The sequence below is a fragment of the Myotis daubentonii genome, chromosome 9, assembly GCF_963259705.1.
Source record: "Myotis daubentonii chromosome 9, mMyoDau2.1, whole genome shotgun sequence".
Classification (NCBI taxonomy): domain Eukaryota; kingdom Metazoa; phylum Chordata; class Mammalia; order Chiroptera; family Vespertilionidae; genus Myotis; species Myotis daubentonii.
The window spans coordinates 33,383,981-33,400,510 of record NC_081848.1 but is presented as its reverse complement, the minus strand read 5'-3'; the positions used below and the strand labels follow the sequence as shown (position 1 = coordinate 33,400,510).

Sequence of the window (16,530 nt, the reverse complement as noted above, 5' to 3'; positions counted from 1 at the left end):
AAAAATGTCCAGGCTATATTTGCTCCATTAAAGACAAGCAAGTTGCAAACTGTATGTATAGATAATCCTGCTTGCTTAAATAAAGGGTATGTGATCTGATGGAGAATAGTTTACACAACCAAATGCTAAATGCTAGTGGCAGTTTCAAAGGGCTATGGTGTTGAGGCCATAGTAGGGGAGAACCATAAAGAAGAGAAAAGGAATTGCATTTTATTTTACAGCCTTTAGTAGTATCTGAATAATTTTTAAGTAACATGTATTGTCATAACAACTTTAGAAGGTATATAAAAAGTTTTAACTACTGAGTTTAAGGTTTGTGTTACTTTTTTTTACTTATTTATTTGTTTGTTTATTTATTTATAACTAGAGGCCCAGCCCATGAAATTCGTGCACTGGGGGGGCGGGGGGAGAACGGGGGACGGGGAGTCCTTCAGCCTGGCCTGCGCCCTCTTACAGTCTTGAGAGCCCTCGGGGGATGCCCGACTGATGGCTTAGTCTCGCTCCTCACAGGGAGCGGGCCTAAGCCGTCAGTAGGATATCCTTAGCACTACCGCGGAGGCGGAAGAGGCTCTCACCACCGCTGCTGTGCTCACCAGCGGTGAGCCTGGCTTTGGGCTGAGTGGTGCTCCCCCTGTGGGAATGCACTGACCACCAGGGGGCAGTTCCTGCGCTGAGTGTCTGCCCCCTAGTGGTCAGTGCATATCACAGCAATTGGTCGTCCCACCCCCAGGCTGAAACCAGCTCTCCGACATCCCCTGAGGGGTCCCAGATTGTGAGAGGGTGCAGGCCAGGCTGAGGGACCCCACTGATGCACAATCAGGGCCAGGGAGGGATGTGGGAGGTTGGCCAGCCAGGGAAAGACCACGGGAGGGCTCCAGGGTGTGTCTGGCCCGTCTTGCTCAGTCCTGATTGGCCAGACCCCAGCAGCAAGCTAACCTACTGGTCAGAGCGTCTGCCCTCGAGGTCAGTGCATGTCATAGCGACTGGTTGACCTGTCGACTGTCTGCCCCCTGGTGGTCAGTGCATGTCATAGTGAGCAGTTGAGCAGCCTTAGCATTCATTAGCATGTTACGCTTTGATTGGTTGAACAGCCAACTGGATGACCAGACACTTAGCATATTAGGCTTTTATTATATAGGACTAGAGGCCCAATGCACGAAATTCATGCAAGGGGCTCGGCCCTTGTGGCTCCGGCTGCCTCGGCCCTTGCATCCCGGCTGCCTCATGGCCCCATGGCCCCGCCCACTGGTTGTTCCGGAAGATCATTCCAGAAGGTTGTTCCCCTGTCTGGTCTAATTAGCATATTAGCTCTTTATTATATAGGATTATCTTTATTGTTGAAAGTATTACAGATGTCCCCTTTGTTCGTTTGTGTTTTTTCCCCCATTGATGTCCTCTATCCTGTACCCGCCCTTCTCAGAAGGTTTGTGTTACTTTGGCAACAAAAAAACAAAAAGGGCTGCCAAAGCAAACTAAAAATAGAGTGCTTATAGGAAAACGGAGTCATTTGGAACAATCAAATTTTCAAGCACCACATAGATTCGGTCAGGAGTCAAGCACCACTGGGTGTCTTCTCTGTGGCAGTCTGTGCACTAAGTTTGGAGGGTGTATTGGTGAAGAAAGTGATGGCTCTGCCCTCAGTGACTTCAGATCTAAGACAAGTTTTTAATTGGATATGGAAGTGTGGGGAGGTGTAGATATTTTTTGTTCCTAAAGTGTCAGATTTTGGATCAGTGTTGGTATTAATTGTGCAAGCCAGTGTATGTTCAATGTCTTGCAGACTGTGATGTGGTTATAAACAGTGAAAAACTGTCCTAGCAAAAATGTAATAGCATCTGCAGTACAAAATATTGGATCAACACTGTTTTTCACAAAAGTATACTAATTCCAAATGAGCCTTCATGAGATGCTAGTATAGATGGAAAAGATTCTTTTTCTTTTTTCCTGCACAATTGACCTTGTTTGTAAGCATTAAAATCAATGTTAAAGAAAGGAAAAAAATCTGTCTCTAGAGCAGGGGTGGGCAAACTTTTTGACTCGAGGGCCACAATGGGTTCTTAAACTGGACCGGAGGGCCGGAACAAAAGCATGGATGGAGTGTTTGTGTGAACGGATATAAATTCAAAGTAAACATCATTACATAAAAGGGTATGGTCTTTTTTTTTTTAGTTTTATTCATCTCAAACAGGCCGGATCCGGCCCGAGGGCCGTAGTTTGCCCACGGCTGCTCTAGAGACATACCTGTCAAGTGGCCCGTTCCTAAAACATCTGAAAGGCTTAAGTAAGAAAAAGGTACAGAAATAATTCGAGCTCATTTGAACTAATTAAAACAATAATATAGAACAGCCATTAAATGGAATATCTCCTTCCCGCCCCTCCCCCCCACTCTTTCAGGTAACAACTGATCATAAGTTGTATATATGCTGTCTTTACAATATCCTCACCTATACTCCTGATGTCCAGAATAGCATCTGGTATATCTAAGTGAGTGAATATATATAGGTGCAAAAGCACATATATTTACCTCTACATATAGCTATTGTTTTAAAAAATAGATCGTATGACACACTGTTGTGTAATTCACTTTCTTTTTCCATTTAAATTACTCTTTAATGAATAAATGTCACCAAAACCTCACCAGGGCAGGACCAGCTATTGTGTTAGTTTTCTTGTATTTCTGGGATGGAACATAAATTCCCTTCTTCATAGATTATTATTGAAAGTGATAGTAATTATATGTGTTTGATGTAGCTCTTCCTCTACTCTGAAGAGGTTTTAGGGTTCACAAAGATTCCTATTCCTCTAAAAAAGCATTACTCAGCAGTGCACCAAGGATTTGGTGGCTAATTCCAGGGGCTAATAAAAAGAAGACAAACTAGAAAAGAAAGTGATGAGAGAAGAACTAATGGAGGAAATATGCAGGACCCTGAAAGGGGGGGGCAGGGAATTATCTTTCCTTAAAGGACGGGGTTGGAGCTGCCATCTTGAATTTGGTCTCATTGGGGAAGTGCTAGCTGGACCATACAACATATGGACCTCACTCTAAGAGTAAATGATTTCATAAAAATTTTCTTTCTGGCCCTAGCTGGTTTGGCTCAGTGGATAGAGTGTGGGTCAAGGGCACATGCCTGGGCTGTGGGCTCAATCCCCAGTAGGGGGCGTGCCAGAGGCAGCCAATCGATGATTCTCATCATTGATGTTTCTATTGCTCTCTCCCTCTCCCTTCCTCTCTGAAATCAATAAAAATATATTAATTTTTTTTTCTTTCTGGTCAATCGGAGAATCAGAAGAAGCAACAAGTCAGTTCAAAACTCCTCTGAGAAGATAAGCTTCATAAAATCCAAAGAGTGTGGAAGCACAGCATCCTTTAGAATTACGTCTCCATCATCGCTTCCTCTGTTCTCTCAAGCATGTACCCGGACTTCATAAAAGCAGCCAAGAGTGTGTGCAGTCTTTTACCATCGGTCCCAAGGGAATACTGTAAGCCTCAGAACATTTTCCATTTACATCGTCAGGAATGTATTTTCAGTGACTTAAATCTTTCCTAATTACAACCAATTCCCTCCTCCCGGCCCTCGTAATTTAGTGCAGAGAACACCACTCCTTAAAACAATGCCCCAGCCAAGAAGCCCGAGTTTCCATGGTTAGCTGCGGGGCTCCGGATGTGAGCAGAGCCGAAAAGCCGCGTTCCCCAAAAACCCAAGAAATCACATTTCACTGCCCTGGGTCACTTCCTTGCACGAAATAAAAGGTCAGTAAGTAATGGGAAGGGGGAGAAAGGAGAATACGGAGAGCAAAAATGAAAAAAAAAAGAGGGAAAAGAGGGAAGGAATCCATGAAATTGGTTTTCCTTAATCTGTCTGCAGAACTTTAAATGTGGATGGAAGGAGGTTACTAATAAAGATAGTACTAGTAACCAAATATTGAGCTAAAAGGGTACTGTGCTGAGTTTGTTATTGCTAATCCTCCTGAGAACTTAGCAGAGCTCAACTTTTAAAAAGAGGAAACTGAGGCACCGCACGGTTAGAAGCTCCCACAGCATCAGAGCTGGGAGAAGCGTTCTGTCTGTGATACACAGACGGTGATCTCTCCCTACCCCTGCCCAACAACACACACTTATGCTGCCCCCACCTACAGCACTGGCTGCCTCCAACCTCAGGACTGCAGGTAATATCCCTGACAGCCACCTAGGCCGGGGCGCTGCTGAATCAATGCCCCAGCCCCCCCAAACCCAATTCCCTTCACCATGGTATCTCAGAAGGATGCCTTTTCAACAGTCGCTCCGGCTCCCGCCAGTGCCTGTCATCACTGCGGGTCACTTTGCTTTTCCTGTTCCATTGACAGCCTCCTACAGGCATGCTGTCCAGTCCTGGTCCCTAGGGGCTCCCCCTTCAACCCCCATCGGTCAGTGCAGGGGCCAGCCCGTCTGCCACTTAGCACATTACCGACAGCTCAACAATCCCTCCTCAGCCCGCCCAGCACCTTGATCAATAGCAGACAAAGCCTTTTACATCCCTGCGGCCAGTTCAGCACCTCTCCACCCAGCTCGCTCTTCGCACTGGACTTCGCTCTACACTGAGGGCCAGTTCCGTGGCAGACGGGCTGCAGGCTCTGCCACATCTGCGAGAGGAGACCCACGGGCATTCAATCAATAAGCACGGGATGGAGAGGGAGAAGCAGTGCTGGAGGCTGAACCCGGACCTGGGACGCGCAGATGGCATTCCCGCCCTAACAGTTGCCAGCAGCAGAATAAAATATACCCGTCTAGCCCTTGTTGTTCTTGGCACTGGGAGTGCTTGGAACCCAGATGCAGAATTCCGGAATCTTTAAAATCCCTTTCTCCGATCTTTTACCCTTACGCTTTAGCAGTGCATGGAGCTTCCTCTTGCAATGTTCTCTTTTGCCAAACACAGTCACCAGGAAAAGTTACCACTGCTCTGCAGAGGTGGGGTCCTGGGTCACCGGACACCGGTTTCCGCCCCTCCCCCCACCCGCCTCCCCGCCTCCCCGCCTCTGGGTCTCACCTTTGTGATCTTCCAGATCTCTCTGCAACTGCATTTGTGACTACACCCCCTTGTTCTCCCTTCCTTACCTTTTCTCTGCCGCTGTCTGTTCCTCCTCCTGCTGCTGATCTCTCCTTTCCCCTACTCCCTCCCTCTGACCCGTCTGCGATCTGCCTCCACTTTCTGCTCTATCCTTTTTTTTTTCTTCTTTGGTAGATTTCTCTAGCTCTATTGGAAGGACAGCCTACCACTCACTGTGTTTACCACCTAGCACAGACTTTCTGTAATTGTGTTGCCCATTTGAAGAATAAACTGCGAGAGCCCTGTAATTATGCTAATAAAAAAATAAAAAGTGTTCTCATTCTATTATTACAACCAAAACTGTCAAATATAAACAAACCTGAGGAACTTATATTCAAACTGATCTCTACTTGCATTTGGAAATGCCATCTCAGGCTGTCTTGTTTATACTTAATGCTCTGTGACTCTAAGTCAAGGACAAGCCTGGAGTTAGGGTTTTCTATGTTGGGCTTCTGGGAAAGCTCCCTAGAATTTATGGGGCCCTGGAGCTGCTGTAAAAAATGTGTTTTTGGTCCCCCCCCCCCAAACCCACTTGTTTCTGTCTAATGTGGAGCCTTGCTGCATATCAAGGAACTGACTGAGTGTTCAAACTCCTTTTTAAAATCCTCACCCAAAGACATGCTTAGAGAAAGGGTGGGGACAGGGAGAGAGGGAGAGGGGGAGAGAGAGAAACATTGATGTCAGAGAGAAACATTGATCCATTGCTTTCATTACATGCCCCGACCGGGACTGAACCCACAACCCAGATATGTGTCCTGACTGGGAATTGAACTGGCAACTTTTCAGAGCACAGGACGACACTCAACCGAGTCACTCTGACTGGGCATGCATTTTTGGGTACATGCATAGCTCAAGGTTTACACCACCTCTACGGTAACCTCCATTTGTTACCAAAACTTTGCCAACAACTCATTCCCTCTTCAAAGTATGAAAACATCACTGTATCAATACAATTTTAATATACGCCTGAGATACAAATACTGGGTTAAGAAGCAGTTAGGGGAAAAGTCACACTGGACTGAAAAAAAAAGTGCACTGACTGACAGAAAACCATGAATATCATGTTAGATATTAGATGATTATGTATGAAGAGAATGAAACATTTGTAAATATTGCTTCTCCTCAAAGTTAGCTGTAATGAGAAAGTCAGGTAAATTAGAAAATATTTTTAATGATTAAGAATCAAAATAAATGTACATTAAGAGCATAAATCACTAAGACAAGGTATGTATAATTGTACAAAGTGTTTTTTAGAATAATGTATATAAAAGTATATATTGTATGTATGAAAAGTCTTTTCCTTTTTGCTGGCTGGTGACTACCTGGCCATGCAGTTTCCTTTCTGAAACACTAATCCGTGTGAGGATTACTACATGGGTGGTTCTCAAAGCAAAGAACTTGTCTTTGGCTTTTTGCCATTTACAAATTCCTGGCTAATGTTGATCTTTATCAATGGCGATGTGCAAATAAACAATTTACTTCAATATTTTCTTAAAGTAAATGGTTCTGCAAATATATGTGTGTATATGTATATTCACATATGCATATACACATATATCCTATGTATCAAAATATATATAAGTTAGGATAATTCTGTGGTTTAGATTAGTGCTTTTATTCAGTATGTGGCAAAATCTAAAGATAGGTATATTTTAAAGAGCGCTTAGTGACTATAGCTCTAGATTCTGTTATCAGTTAGCTTTGAAATTTTGTGCTTTAGTTCCTTAATTTACTACATAAATACTGCGCAAGGGAGTCCATTAGGTCCTATTCTGAGTTATGATTCTGTGATTCAATCATGTGGTTAAAAAATACATATACAGTATATTGTAAGATGTTTAATTTTACAAACAGCTAAGTGCCCCTTCTGCCTCCTTCCATTATAAAAGACATTTATTTACTCATTCAAAGATTCATTCTAGAAGCATTTATTTGGGATTTACTCTATTTCAGGTCTCATGCCATACCCCAAGGATGCCGACATTGCCTAGATACAGCCTCTGTTCGTGAGAAGCTCTGGGTCTTTAAGAGGATTTCCTACTTTACAGAGTGTCATCTCATAGGCCTAATTGTAGAAAGTCAAAGTTTCTTTGCAAAGAACTCAAGACATATTCATAATATTAACTGTTGATGATAACTGGTACTTCCTTTTAGAGACTCAATCCTCCCTCCCTTCCTTCTTTCCTTCCTTCCTTCCTTCCTTCCTTCCTTCCTTCCTTCCTTCCTTCCTTCCTTCCTTCCTTCCTTCCTTCCCTTATCTCATTTTCTCTGCTCCTCACTCCCCTTTGTCTATCTATGGCGGCAGTGTGGTAGAAGGGAAAGAGCGTGGGTTTTGTCCAGCAGATTTGGGTTTGAAATTTGGGCACTGTTTCTTATCAGCTGTGTGATCCTGAGCCAGTTACCTGCTCTGAGGCGCCATTTTCATATCTATGATGCGATGACAGGAATATCTACTTCAAGAGTCGCAGAGTTAAGGTAGGTCAGAATAAGATGATGCATATAAAAGCCTACTCAATGAATGATGGCTATTACTTTCAATATTAAAAGTTGGATGATTTAACACCCTTTCAAGTGAGTAAACCAATAGAGATAGCTTTTTTTTTGGCCTGAACCCTCTGAAGACTCTTTACATACTATCACGTATGGCTGTAACCTCTACCCAAGAATTCTAGGACCAAGACACCTTGTGAGGATTCTGTGAGTGCTAGCTAGATAAGAATCCAAGTTAGTTTGAATGATACAAAATTGCCAGTACTAGTCTTGACCTACAAAAGTGTCAAATGCATATGGTTCAACCTAATACTACTACTGATATAATGAAAAGCTTCAATTTTGTACTTTTGAATGTGAATGTCATGTGAAATTTAAGGATTTTTTTTTTGGGGGGGGTAATTTCCTGGTTAAAAAACATTTAATAAGTAAAATCCATTTTATTTGCTTTTAGATTAAGGGAAAAACTGTAAAATAAATCTGCTTGGTTCTTTTGCCAGAGTAGTTTTAGAAGGCTCAAATTTGAGTTTGATATTGTGAAAATTTCAGCCTTAGGCAATGGGGTAAGGGATTGAAATCCGTATGTATTGTTGGCTATTAAGGAAAAGAGCAAATCTTTGACTATTTTAAGAGAAAGGCGTTAAGAGTGCCAACTAATGAGCTGAAACTTGTTCTGACTGTTTCACATTACTGAGCGAAAGATGAGAGGAAATTAGTACAAAGAGAGACTTTTTTTTTTTTTTTGGCTATATACGTGGGAAAGAAGGGGGATTGGGAGTGTGTAGGAGAAGTGTGAGGATATGTGGGAGAAGAAGTGTTTCAAATGTTCAAAGGAAACTAAAACGGAGCAGAAAAATGTACGCTGGGGCATAGGTTTTAACTTTTCAAAACCAGCTATTCAGACAAGTACTTCTAGTGTTGTCATCAGAACCCTTGTCTAGTAGCTTCTGAACTTATATCTGTGCTGTCCGCTGGGCTGGGAACCCTCCATCTTGGGAACCCTCTATCTTGTTGATAGCCACATGTCACGTGGTCACCTTGGCCTTGGAAAGCCCAATTCAAATTCTATTTCTGCTATGAAATTCTTCCTAGTAAGTAAAGGGCATCTACTTCCACTATCCTCAAAACTGAAGAAAAGTGCTTCTATTTCTTCCAACTCCCTACTCTTCGGTGCTTTGTAAATGTTTTGTGTTTGTGTTTAACAGTAATGTGTGGGCTAAGAAATAAGTCTGTCCATCTGACATGGGCTCAAGACCATTTTGTCTACATTTATTGAATGCCTACCATGTGCCAGAGGCTGTGCCATGTACCAGAATAAAAACAAAACTTGGCTTTGCCACAAGGGAGATCACAGCCTCATAAACTGTAAAAACATATGCTATAAAAGACTTTACTATGTTTCTGAAAGTCTTTCCTTATAAAGGCGGTTGGAAATCCCATAATTCTGCCATTTGAGATTTATTGCTTTGGCTTTAAGCTTGTTACATATTACAATCTTGATGTAGTTGGGATAATACATTGCCTTTTTCCTGACATTCAACCTCAATGTGAACTGCTGCATCTGATTTATCAAGAAACAGGTTTTCATTGAGGACAGCAAAAGAGCATGAGGACACTGGAATTCTAGGTACACACAGAGTGTGAGGAAGGGGAGTTCCTAGGCCAAAAGTGTGGGGAATGTATCAGAAGTCAGCTTTCACCTGGAGGGATCACAGGTATTGCGTTGAGGAGAGGGAGCAATCATGATAAGAGCGGCCAATGTCTATTGTTCTAGGAGTTTGAGGCTGGCTCACAGGGCTGTGAGCATCGTGCCTCCTGGTGGCACCACTAAAGAAGGCAAGACCACTGACCACCCACTCTGTGGCAGGTACCATGCTGGGTGTTCTATATACACTGGCACATTTAAGCCCATTACAATCCTTTGAGGTAGAAGTCGACCCTGAGATGAGAAGACTCAGTTCAGGGAGGTTAAATACTTGTCCAAAGGTCTCATGGTGAGTTAGCAGTAAAGCAAAGTTCAAACCTCTGGCTCCAAGGCCACCATTTTTCCTTCTCTTTACTTCTTGGGAAATAAAGGAATCAGTCACCCTTAAAGGCTAAATGCTATTCCAAGGGAAATAATTTTGAACAAATGACCACTTGAGGACCAGTTTCTGACACACCATGTGAAGACAACTTGGACATGAAAACATTTTATCTCTAATATCTTCAAGAGTAGAAAGAAATACTATTGATAGGATCCTTCGATATTTAATAAGAAGTTCCATCCTTTGTAGGACTACATTCTCCCAAGACCCTAAATCCCTGTAGTTGGTCAGCTGGCCCCTGCTTCACCAACTACAATGGAGTGAAATGAGACCCTACCTATCTATCCACTGGACTCAGCACAGTGAAGACTCACAGTAAATGCTTAACACAAGAACATGGAGATTCAGTGAGGCTGAGTGCCCTGCTCAAGATTACTTAGGCGTTATAACAGAATTTGAAAACAAAACTATCAGATTCATTAACTCTTGTTTTTAGCTGGTGCCCCTTAAGGTTCTGATACGTTTTCTGGGTCAACACAAAACAAGTCTTCCAAAAGCCTTAACAACACAGCAAAAACAAATTCTTTAATAACATAACAGAAACAAACAGCATTTATTAAATCCTTCACATGCCAAGTGTTTCAGCACACATACATGCCTTATATTGATTATTTCCCACAACAGCTCTATAAATAGACAAAAGTCACCAGGAAATAAAGGCACAAAGTAAAATTCCCAAGTTCATTATTATAAATCCAGAGTCAGGATCCAGACCCACTCTCCCTCCCCCTAACCCCACTCCCTGTATATATAATTTTATCTTTACATTGTGGAGGTAGGTACAACTTAAAAAAATCTTCAACAAAGGATACATTTTTATTGATTTGAGAGAGAGAGGAAGAGAGGGGAAGAGAGAAACACCGATTGGTTGCCCCCTATACACACCAGACCAGGGATGAAGCCTGCAACCTAGGTATGTGCCCTGACTGACCAGAAATTGAACCTGCAACTTTTTGGTGTATGGGACAATGCTCCAATTAACTGAGGCACCCAACCAGGGCAGACAACTTTTTTTAATAGTATATAAATGAACATAGGTATAATTTAGCCAGAACAAAATAATTAGTATATACTTAAAAGAATTAGAATTACTTCCTTTATTTTCCAGCTTAGAATAAGACTTCTTATAACACAATAAACACCTACATCATACATCCTTTTAGACCAAATGGCAACTACATCTTTAGAGGAGACAAGTATTGTACATTAGAAGTACCAAAAATACCTCCTTTGACACAATCTCTTAGGAATTGTAAAAAATAAGTGTCATCCAACATCTGGATGTTAAATAAAAAAGATAAGGGCTACATATATAGGGGAATAACTCTACCCACTTCCCTATTTCCAACTTTGAGGGTTTCAAGTATATTCAAAAGCTTAACATAGACCAGTGATGGCGAACCTATGACACGCGTGTCAGAGGTGATACGCGAACTCATTTTTTTTGGTTGATTTTTCTTTGTTAAATGGCATTTAAATATATAAAATAAATATCAAAAATATAAGTCTTTGTTTTACTATGGTTGCAAATATAAAAAGAAATTTCTATATGTGACCCGGCACCTGAGTTAAGTTAGGGTTTTTCAAAATGCTGACATGCTGAGCTCAAAAGGTTCGCCATCACTGACATAGACCATCCTATATCTACAATATCTTCTTTAATAACTTTAGAATGGTAGCTTCAAACAATGTTAAAGCATGAGCTTTTTCTGAATTTCCCAGTGTTTCTGCACTCTTTTTCAAATGGGCCTCCTTTTCAGGGTTCAGCTTTAGCTTTATGAGGTCTGTAATACCATTCTCCCAGAATATAAGGGATACTCCACAGAGGCCCTTACTTAAGGTCAAAACTCAATATCCACTTCTAAGATTTTGCACTGAATCAACTACAGATAGGCCAATGGTCCAAGATGTATTGCCTATCATTTTAATAATCTCATAGGCACTAGATCACCTCTTTGTTGATATTTTTTTCCACTGCTCAGGACCTTTATCAGTTCATATGATCTGAGTTCAGTTCTTTCAACCAGCAATGCTTGAGTCTCCATGCTCTTCAAGGATCCACCCATGACAGCTTTCATAGTGGTTCAGTCAAGAAATGAAAACAGCCCTTGCCAGGTAGCTCAGTTGGTTAGAGTGTTGTCCCAATATGCTAATGTTGCAGGTTCCATCTCCGGTTAGGGCACATACAAGAATCAACCAATGAATGCATAAATAAGTGCAAAAATAAATTGATCTCTCTCTCTCTCTTCCCCCCCCCCTCTCCAATCAATAAAAAAACTTAAAAAATTATAATAGTAATAAAAAAATGAAAACATGCAGTCAGCCACTTTCAATAACACACTTTTGAGGAAATTTACTCAATTTTTAGGCTACATAAGCTCAGCTGTCCACCAGATTGGAAACAATAATCAGTTTGTAGCACACACTCTATTGGGTAACATTGGAAATGGTTAATTTAAACATGGCCAGGTTTCACTGTATTAAATTAAGGTGTATGTGTTTCTACTTTTTCCTAGCACTCACCTGCTGCAATAATCACTAAACTGGTGTTTTCAGTAACAAGGTAATTTTTGCTGGCAACAGTATTTGGCATTTTCATGAAAGGACTGTCACATTTAAAATCCACTGTGCCACCCTTCCATTTGCTTCACCAATATCCACAGAGGCATGTTCATCACTCAAGCATTTTAATAAAATGGTGGTAGCCCAGGCCATGCTAACTGATTCAGTTCCTATAACAGAAAACTTATTGTGATGAATGACCTCCTTAGAAGTGAAATTTGTCATAAATTCACACTTGACAGATGCCATCTTGGAGATAGGGGTGAAGGGCCAGTTGAACCCTAGAGAGGCCTGTTACCTGTAGGGGACACAGAACCATCCCAAGCAAAGGAAATCCCCTCCTGCAGCACCCACACTCCAGCTGGCCTGCAGGACTGCCCAGCTCATGATGGCTCACCCAACAGGTGGTGGGAGAGATTGGAGGCCAACTTACTGAGGGCAAAGGGAAGAAGCCACTGAGGGTTTTAGCTCCCCGTCACCTGGCCTGCGCAGCTGTGCAAGATCGCACCCACCTCACCAGGGTCTCCAGAAAAGACTTCTCTTGTCCGCTCACTGTGGCTGTCAGGGGGTTCTTCTCTAGTAAGTGAACCTTAGGGTGACCATTTTACAAACATGTATTGGTTTCCATATTTTACATGCAAATAGGCCAACCCAGATTCCTGGGAGTATTAGTTGTTTACTTTTAGTGTGTATGCCAAGTCAGACCCACTCTTCCTGACTCCAGAGCTAACATGTTTAAGCATCACTATTTCTAACTCCATTTCCCTTGACTTCCCATCTTCAGGACAACCCATTCCCCTCTCACTCTCTAATATACCACATGCACTAATCCCAATCTCTGGCTTCTTGATTCCTTTATAAAAATGCAGCAACTACAATGAAACATATAATCCTAAGAAGTGTCTAAACCAGTGTGGGGCCCAGAAGAATATCTGTCCTAGGTACATTTCTGTAAATAGAGTCTAGGGAGGTATTTTGGCAGGATCATCAGATGGCTACCGTGTAGTCACCTAAAACCAAAAGACGTTCTTCTAAGGAGCTGCTGCCATATATCTCCATTTCAAACTGATGCAATCAATTGTAGAAACTATATTTTCTCAGCTCTCTGCTTTAGCAAGAACCTGTTGGCGCCTGGAAAATGTAAGCAGTCAATAAGCAATTGTAGGATTTGTGCCAGTAGTTTGCCTTCTTACCGCTACTTACTGTTTTCACACCTCTGAACCTCAGTGTTTTTATTGCAAAATGGGATGAGAATAGATTCCCTGATAGTCTTGTGGGAGATTCAAATAAGATAAAGCACAAAATGTAAGGTGGTGTTATCACAGATAATCTAGGTTTTCATACCACATTAGAAAGGTAATTATAACTACTAAGCCCATAATCACAGAAACTACGGCCTATGGGTCCTAAAACTATCCCAAACATAAGATCATCTATTCAGATTTTAATCAGAAAAAATTTTTTTAAAATTCTATTTTTCCTTTAAAAGATGTTCAAAGTTTGCTTTCATTGCCCTCTAGTGGTTGTTATACAGAGGCTATAACTACTTAAAAAAAATCTTTAGTTTAGGGATGCTGAGCAGACTTATAAACATTCTTCAGATATTGTTGGGCTATACACATTCCTGTCAGTTGGTAATCCTTCAAGGTCGACCTATAAGGACAGCCCTACCCTCATGCCCTGCACAGTAGAGATATTCAATGCTGTGCATTATTGGCTGTGCTATATTTTGTTAGGCCTTCACAAAGAATCTACTGACTTAAAATAATAATCCAAATTTATTTATTTATTGATGAAATATGTATAGGATATCTATTGCGTCAGGCCAACAGAGAGATAGTGCCCTGGATTATGATCTCATGAGGAAAATGGGTTATTATATCATTACAAATGAGCGTGTAAAAGTTGTGATAGGGAAAGTACTGGGTAAATGAGTGCATGAAGAAACGCTAATCAGGAGGCAGTTTTGTGTGCTTTGGGAGGGTAAAGTAGGATTTCTTTTTAAAAAATATGTTTTTATTGATTTCAGAGAGGAAGGAAGAAGGAGAGAGAGATAGAAACATCAATGATGAGAGAGAATCATTAATCAGCTGCCTCCTGCACACCCCCTACTGGAGATTGAGCCTGCAACCCAGGCAAGTGCCCTGACCAGGAATCAAACTGGTGACCTTCTGGTTCATAGGTCAATACTCAACCACTGAGCCATGCCAGCCAGGCTGAAATAGGACTTATGAGAGCAGGCATTGGGAGTGTAACAAGCAATGTGAGATCTGAAGAATGAATAGAAGAGTTGTTCAGGAGAAGGTGGGCTGGGGAGAGTGTTTGAAGGAGAGGATACAAGGTTGAATGTGGTTAGATAACAGAGAAAGGAGGGAAGGGTTAAAGATAAGGCTGGAACTTTAAAAAAAAGCTATTTTGGGGAATGTAGACTTTAGCCTGATAGTTAAATTATAACCAATGGACTCAGACAATGCATGTCTTCAATTTTTATTTGTTAAACTCATTATTTAAAGGGAAACATTTTAACTATTAATTATAAAGTGATTGTTCAAAAAACTTTCAAGGTCTCCTTTTTATCTCCCGAGATTCTCTCAAACACATACAGAGGTGGAAACAAGTAGGTTGATAATAATAAGAAGTAATATAATAATTAATAAACAATAATACAAGAATAAACTATTTCATGTACTCACAAATAGTTTGAGTACTCTCATGTTTAAATTACTCTCAAAAGTAAACCCACTTTTGCCTACCCTGGTACATTCATTGCCAGCATGTTACAGCTGGAAAGGACTTTGAGATGGAAGTTTCCCTCCTTTTACTTCACAGAGGAGTGAGGGGCCAGGAATGTCCTCAGGCGCACTGAGTGGCTGTTCCTGGGAACTTTTCCTAACCGAGTCTTGAGCTCAAACTCCCCAGCCTGAAGTCAGAGGCCTGGCTGGTCTCCTGCAGCTCACATCTGTTCAGGATTCCTGAGCATCCTCCTATCCCTCCTCTGTACCGGACTTCATGCTCCTCATTTGTGGTCTGAAGAAAAGATGGTTTACCTTAGACTTGAGAGGTGGGCGGATCTTGGAGAGTCTTCCCATTCCTAAGGAGAGCATCAATCTCCCCTAGACCACCAGGTCAGGTTTTGTCTCTTCCATGGAACTCCCTTGCTACAGGGGACTTACAAGCATCTTGAGGGCGTATACCCAGCATGGTCATCACTACATCTTTATAGCAAAATAATACGGGCACTGAAGCACTGAAAACTATAGAGTTTGTTGTTGACAGGGATGGGTGATAAATGAACAGAGTGAGATATCTTATTTCCTAACAGAAGATTTAAGTAGGTTTTAGAAAGGGAATTGAAAGACAGATTATCTTAATAGCATGTATCAGAATTTTTCTCAGTGAAGAAACTGAGTTCAGAAAATACAAAGACAAGCCTTGTCAGAGGTGAAAGGAGAGTCTTTTACAAGTAAGCAAAAATGATAGCTGTACTCTTTTTAAAAATAAAATAAAAAATGCCGACGAATTTGAAGGTAGTAAGGGATTAGAGAAGAGAGGTCAGGAGCGAGGGAACAGAGAAATCGGGCAGCATGGATGATGAGTGCCAAAGGACTTTACTATTTATGAGGACTATTACTATTATAAATGCGCCAGTAGAATAATAAAAATACAGGGATAAAATAGCGATAACTGCAGGGATAGTGCAGTGTGTGGTGCCCAGGAAATATAAGAGATATTGGCAATACATGCTTGGATCACAGCATCATTTCTAACAGGGTCCAGCAGGAAAGTTTCCCTTCAGGGTAGACTTTGAACATAGAGAAATCCCAAGCAATTGAATTATATGAAAGATTAACTATGGGTCCTTCACTGACCCCTCTCTTTCGTTCTCTCAAGCAGGAGAATGATCTCATCAGTCTATGTTCAGAGAGGAGCAACATTTCTCACTTTGAGCTTTCTCAAGCCATCTTGGCTCTTATGTCTCCTGGTTGGTTCTATGTGCTTTGTTAGGTAAAGCAACAAAGCCACAAATTCTTACTTTCAGATTTGAATTCACTTTTCATTCCTTGAATTATGTTTTGAAAGTCTAGCATTATGACAACAAACAGTTTCAATAATAGCATAAAAGCTCAAGCTGCAACCAGACACCACTGGTATATACATACAGTTCTGTACAAAACCCTTTATTGCCATCTTGTGGATTCCCAGGAAATAACCTCAGTCGCACTGAGCTATTTATTGTACTAGGTTCACTTATTGTACGAGGTTCATATACCACAGTGCCAGCATATAACTAGAAAAATGTATAAGAA

General features: G+C 41.4%; 1 protein-coding gene and 1 pseudogene across 12 annotated transcripts in view; both read right to left on the bottom strand.

The window, feature by feature from the left end:
- DLG2 (discs large MAGUK scaffold protein 2) overlaps positions 1–16,530 on the bottom strand; it is an 884,334-nt gene that overhangs the window by 322,750 nt on the left and 545,054 nt on the right. The gene's annotated exons all lie outside the window — the stretch shown is intronic.
- Positions 11,981–12,472, bottom strand: LOC132241656 (L-lactate dehydrogenase A-like 6A; annotated as a pseudogene).